This window comes from Micromys minutus (genome assembly GCF_963924665.1).
Source record: "Micromys minutus genome assembly, chromosome: 29".
NCBI classification, from domain to species: Eukaryota; Metazoa; Chordata; class Mammalia; order Rodentia; family Muridae; genus Micromys; species Micromys minutus.
Genome location: NC_137964.1, coordinates 8370643 through 8377363, shown reverse-complemented (window position 1 = coordinate 8377363; position 6721 = coordinate 8370643). Strand labels below are relative to the sequence as shown.

The following is a 6721-nucleotide window of genomic DNA, read 5'->3' as shown; positions in this document are numbered from 1 at the left end:
TAAGGTAGCCAGGCCAAGCCAGCTCCAAGCCTCCCTGCATAAATATTTATGCACAAATGGATGAGCACACACATATGTTCACATATATTCATGTGAGCACACACACGTTATAAATGAAATAATCGTTTTTAAACTGACATAAAAAAGGTTGGTCAGGGGCTCTCCACCGGTCTGGCCCCGGTCCTCACACAGGTTTCTGACAGCGGCTCCCAGGAGCGGCCCCAGCTGCCGGATGCTTCCGCCCCGACTACCGCAGGCCGGGCTGGACGCTTAGTGCGGGGTTCGAGTCCTGCCTGAGGCGCCAGCAGGGGTGGCAGCGGCCTCCGCCCCGCGGAGACCCCGAGCGGCTGGAGGACGAGGCGGCGGCCGTGGGGACGAGGATGGGGGCTAACCAGTTAGTGGTTCTCAACGTCTACGACATGTACTGGATGAATGAATACACCTCATCTATTGGAATTGGAGTTTTTCATTCTGGAATTGAAGTATATGGCAGAAAATTTGCTTATGGTGGCCATCCTTATCCTTTTTCTGGAATATTTGAAATTTCCCCAGGAAATGCTTCTGAGCTAGGAGAAACATTTAAATTTAAAGAAGCTGTTGTTCTAGGGAGTACGGACTTTCTAGGAGATGATGTAGAAAAGATTGTAGAAGAACTGGGGAAAGAGTATAAAAGGCAACGCCTACCATCTGATGCACAAAAACTGCAATCAATTTTCTTCAGCTCTATCAGAGATTCTCTGTGGGAAAGAGATTCCTCGCTGGATCAACCGGCTAGCCTACTTCAGCTCCTGTGTACCCTTTCTACAGAGTTGCCTCCCAAAGGAGTGGCTCACTCCTGCGGCACTGCAGTCTAGTGTCAGCCAGGAACTCCGGGATGAACTGGAAGAAGCAGAGGATGCAGCCGCATCCTCTGTCATGTCAACCGCTGCAGCTGGTGCCAGAACTGGGTGTCACACCAAACTATAAGATCTCTCCAGTCAGGCCTTCAGAGCTGCTTCTGGCAGTTGAGTATCACTAGAGAAAAAGAAAATAAAGTAAATGTCCTTTGGATATTTTGTATGCAAAGATGGCTCACCCCCAAATCCCAGTTTTTCAGCTCAGGATTATATTTGTAATCAAAAACAAAAAACAAAAAAAAAAGAAGAAAAATCACTTGGCGTAAGAGGGAGAACTTTGTATAAAGCTGCCCTCTTTTCTTTTCTTTTTAACCCACTTGTAAATTTGGACTCACCTCCTCTGTTTTATACGAGCTCTGTTAAATTACGTTTACAGTATTTTGTACCACTGTTTACAAATCTTGCATGGACTCCTGCTGCCGTGAAAGAAGAATATCCTCATCTTCAAAAGTGAGACAGATCATCTCTGTACGCCTCCTGACAGCTGCCAGAGCTTCGGCAAAAACAGTAGGCACAAGGAAAGGCTTCCACAACAACAGTTCTCAAAGTTGTCCCTTAGATCTGTCTTTGTTGTTGCCATTTTTGTCACCCAGATCCAGGAATCCAAACTTGCCTGACTTGAAGGAGCACACACAGCCAGAGGGCTTGGGTCCTGGATCCATTCCTCTCCCCACCCTTCTTCCCATTCTGAGTAGCACATTTCCCAAGGTGCCTGTGGAGCAACTAGTTTCATCCCAAATACGCCCAACCTCAGCATCTTGTATCTGCCTGGCTCGATGCCTGATTCTTTAATGAAGATACTCTTATAACTGAGGACTGGTTTTGCACATGTGTTAGGAGAGGGGGCTTCATTTTTATTTTGATATATTAGAAACTCCTCCCTGTACAGGATATTTCTGATGGGGTGGGAGTATCCTAACCTGCTTCCTGAGAGGCAGTACAGACTGACATTAAACTGCTCTCTAACTAGCCAGGCTACCTACCTTTTATACTGGACATTGAAAAATAGATTTTAAAACACACCCCAAAGGCAATTCTTAAACATTTAATATGTGGTGTACACCATATCAGAAATGGCTTGTTGGAGTTTCTTAGTTCATGATGGGAGTAGTCGCACCTCATAATAGAGATTCTATTTTCATTGATATCTCCTTGAAAAAAATCATATTTTTGTGTGTCTTAAATTCATCTTTTTATGTTCTCAAATGTACATCTCTTACATAACATACTCTTAGGAATGAAATTGTGCTACAGATAAGTCTTTAGTAAGGAAATCATCTGTTAGAGTCTAACCCCAACTGACCCTTGGATGTAAAACCAAACATTACATGTCACAATCAATGTTCTGCCTTAAGAGTGAGTGTCCTGTATAAGTAGTGGATGCAGCGTAGGAACATCCAAGGCACTGACTGCAGCTTTGGTTATGTGGTTAGTGTGAGTCACATTCTCTGTGTGAGGATACATGTCTTGGAGCAAATTACATCTCTAACTTTTTCATGAGCTGATTTTGATTGATACTTATTAACATAAGCACACCCTCTTTATAGGGAAAGTAAACCTTGGGTTTTGAACACTGGCCTGAGAAAGATGAAGTCCCTTTGTGCTGTTTGATCTTTCTGTTTCCAGAGGAGAATGCTGCTGCAAGTTACTTGGCTCTGTGGCAGGTGTCAGAGCATTTGTTTTAGGAAACATACAGCAAGATAGAATGCATGGTCTTTATGAAGAGTTGAGGTAGTTCAGGTCTGAAAATGAGACTTAGGACAAAATATTAATGCTCCCAAGACATATTCACTACCAGAGCCCAAGCCCTCAGCCCAGCTCCATTATATATTTACCGTAGCTTTGGTGAATGCTATGTTTTCTTTTTGAATAACTAATTTTAAACATTTTTTTCAGCAGTTGGCCATCCTGGCATTATATCCCATTCTTGCCAGTATGGTTTGAGAGTGTAACTTGAGCGTTAGACTTTCATTGTCTGCTTGGTCTATTCACACACATCTCCACTGTCAACAAGTGGGACAGCTGTCAATGGATCTTCATAGACCTGAAGAGAGTTTGTGTGAAGTTGAATGCAAGTGTACTGTCATTCACAGTGTTTATAAAACACCAGGAACCTTCATTTTTGCTACCTTGATATAGCACTGGGTTATCATGTTACAACATTGAAATACATCGATTTATTAAAAACTACTTTTATAAGAAAAAAAAAGGTTGGTCAAATACATTAATTCTTAAGAAAGCCCCTCTGCTTGAGACTGACACACCTCAGAGATGTCCCCTCTCCTGGTGGGAAACACTTTAGCAAAGACAAACAAAACAAACAGAAGAAGTCAAGCGTGTGAAATCTTTTTCACTTGCTCAAAAAGATCCAGTAGATGTGTCTAGCCAAACTCTCTTGCTCAGTTGACCAAGGGCCTCCAGGTCAGAGGCTCATGGGCCATGGGCATCTGAGAGCCTCCTCCCAGAGCTTGTGAGGCTCAAGCCCCAATCAAGTTTCACTAAAAGTGATGATTAAATTAAAAGTTGATCTCAAAATAATGACAAATACCCTGTACCCACTCCTACTTTTGTTTGTTAGACAGGCAAACACACACACACACACACACACACACACACACACACACACACACACACGCATGTGAGCGCACACATATTCCCTCAGTGTGGCCCACTTGCCACACTCCCTATAAATACTAGTGACAACTTCACAGATGTGGGCTGGAAGCAAAGCAGCCCAGGCCATTTGTTTGGCTCATTTTCAGAAGCTTTCTTTGTTTTGAACCAAAGCAGTTCTTACAGTGACTCCATGCTAGGATTCTTGACTGGAGCAGTTCACCTGTCTTCCGGGTTACATGCTGGGCAGGGTTCCTATTCATTCTTATTTTCTTAAGTTATAAAATGGGCACCTTTGTGCAGTGGAGGGGGGACTGGCACTCGTTCTGTTTGCTAGATTAATGTGTCCCCTCTTGGTGCTTGGTAGCTCTGCCAGAAATGTACTGTTAAGAGTTCAGGAAATGTCTCTGGCGGCGCCTCCTCTCTGATAGATGTCTCATCTCTTCCCCATTGTTGGATCAGATACTAGACGGATCTTCTCGATCAGTGTCTAGAACCTCCCCACCTCTCCGCTTTCCTGGCGTATACCAGATACAGGATGGTGACCATACAGGAATTCCCTCTGCCGTGAGCATTTTGAAGTTTCTTCGCCTTGCTAATTAATACAGTAGGGAACTGTACCTTTTGAAAATGTCAGAACCAACTGAGCTCTCAGGGGCTTCCCTGTCTTTGACACAATGGGAAGCCCTGTCCCTTCAAGACAGAACTAACTGGCCCGCATAGCAAACAGACATATATTGGAGGAAAGAAAACATTACCAGAAGCAAGCGGTTCCCAGTGGACTTGTCCAGGGACAAGAAGTGGAAAAGGCAGAGGGAAGAAAACACCCTCAGAAAATTCCCCACAAAATGCTGACTGGTGGCTTTCTGTGGGAGGGGGCTGGAGCTGATAGACACTGGCTTACTTGCCTGGCTGACCACAAGACTTTGAAAGAATCGTGTGTCACCAACAACCCACCCACAGGGTACCAGCATCCTTTCCACGTTATTTCTACCAAAAACACGTGGTCTGGAGCTGGTTAGGGAGAAATGTAAGACCAACCTAGGATGGTAGCCAGGCTAGAGAGACTGTATTCTTTAAGAGTATCTGAGACACGTGGACTGGAACAGGCAGGTGAACAGAGACTGATGAGAGGCGACAATGAAATACAATGTATCCACTTAGGTTCTTGGCCCAGAAAAGAAAAATGAGAGCCTAGATGGGCAGTCAGTGAAGTGGGGTGGGGCTGCGGCCTAGAACCAGTGTTGTAGAATCAAGCATGCTGAGGGCGGGAGCTTCACAAATTTACATAATTGTAATGTAAGCCAGTCTCTGTTTGAGGGACGAGCTCTCGTGTCTTGGTCTGCTTTGTGTTGCTATAACAGAATACCACAGAGCGGATAATTTATAAAGATCAAAAATTTATCTCTCAGACTTGTGGAGACTTAAAAAGTCCACGACCAAGGTTCTGGCATCTGACAAGGGCATTTCTTAATGCATCACCCCATAGCTAAAGGCAAGAGGGTGAGGACCAAGCTCATCTTTTGTAGGGGTGGAACATTCCAGAATAAGGACCTCACTTCTGTGACAATTGCGTTTGTCCACTCCAGGGGGCAAAGCCATCCCCACTGAATGCCTCCTCCTTGTCTCCACCTACCAAGACAGCTTGGCTGGGGATTCGGCTTCCAACATTTAAAAATTGGGGGACACATTCAAGCCCCGACATTCCCTATCATGAGGCATGTGAAGGAAAACTTGAGGGTGTCTTTGTTCAGTTCTTGAATCCTTCCAGTAAGCCGGAGGCCCAAACCATGAATGAGTCTCGTCCCACAAAATACTACAAGCAGTTGACCTCTGAACTGGGGTTCCGCACGGCCCATTCAATTCTCTTTTGATTTGCTGGACAGATAGCAAATATTTTTTAAACCACACATTTTCTAAAGACTTTATGAGATCACATACAGAAAAACAGAATTTCATTCTTACCTGGAGATACACATTAATTAAGATGTCACACAATCCAAGCACCCAGGATTCATCCTTCAGGTGGGTGTGCTGTATAAATGCTTTTTTGTTTCCGTGATTGTGGCTTGTACGAATCACTTTCACCTGTGGGAACTTCATGTAAATTGAGGTAAATCGGGATCTCTTCGGGGGTCTTGTCTTCTCTTGCTCACCTGTGAGAACTATTCCCTCCTTCTGTGCAACCATTTGCTCCCTTATAAGAGCTGTAAGGTGTGTTGCCCAATGGCTGTGGCACAAAGCACTCATTCTTTTGGAATGAACTTGGGGTTATGTCCAGCTGGAGCTGTTTGATGAAGCCTCAGAGAAGTTTCAGAGATGTAGCAGAGGCTGGGGTTCAGAAAACGTCCTGTAAAGAAACACATAGCAAACACTTTTGAGGCTCTGCAAAATGGTGTGTTTGACAAGTCACCAGCGACACACAGGCTGATGGGCATACCGATGAATAAAACTTGATTTATAAAAGCAATTTTGTCTACAAAATCCAGGTGCCGGTGTGGGTGTTTGGTTTGTTTGCTTTCTCGGAGTGTGCAAAATGGTTTTCTGAAGAGGCTGCTCCCTTAATGTGCTACAAAAACCAGGTAATGGCTCCACAACTTTCCCTGCACGTAGACTGGCCTGTCTTTGTTTTAGCCACTGTTCTGCTAGTGTTTTAACTTGTGATCCCATGATACTCATGGTACCAAGCACTTATATGATCTATATGTTAGCCCTTTTAAGTATTCTCACTTAAAATATGCTGATGGAAGAAGTCTCTGGGTGCATTACCAATCGATCGAACTCATCTTCTATTTGCAGGAGACCTCCTGGTTATGAATGTGTATTGTGGGTTTCCACAGACTAATTACGATCTGACATCTGGGGATGAAGACTCAAACAGCAGCTTAGCCAGGTCCTCTGCATCAGGGTCTGTTATGAAACTGTAGTCAGGTCTGTGACCAGGAGTAAAGTCTCCTATATGGCTCAAAGGGAAAAGAAGGGCCTGTTTGCATTCCCATGCGGCTCATGAGAGCCTTCAGTTCCGTGAGTAATGTCAGTTCTTTCACCTCAGTGTCTTGTGGTTCTGAAGATCATCCTTAGTGTCTTATGACATGGGGTTGTATCAGGGCCCAGACCTTAGCACAACTGACTCCATGATGGAAGTGCCATCAATCTGAAAATCTCAGCAGGCAGACAGCCCCACCTGCCAAAACTCAAACAAAGGTCCAGTC

General features: G+C 44.5%; 1 pseudogene across 1 annotated transcript; it reads left to right on the top strand.

Annotated features, from left to right (window-relative positions):
* The first annotated feature begins 380 nt into the window (after positions 1–380).
* Positions 381–966, top strand: LOC308439402 (deubiquitinase DESI2-like; annotated as a pseudogene). The gene has a single exon. The product of its transcript is annotated as a deubiquitinase DESI2-like (transcript).
* The last annotated feature ends 5755 nt before the right edge of the window (positions 967–6721 follow it).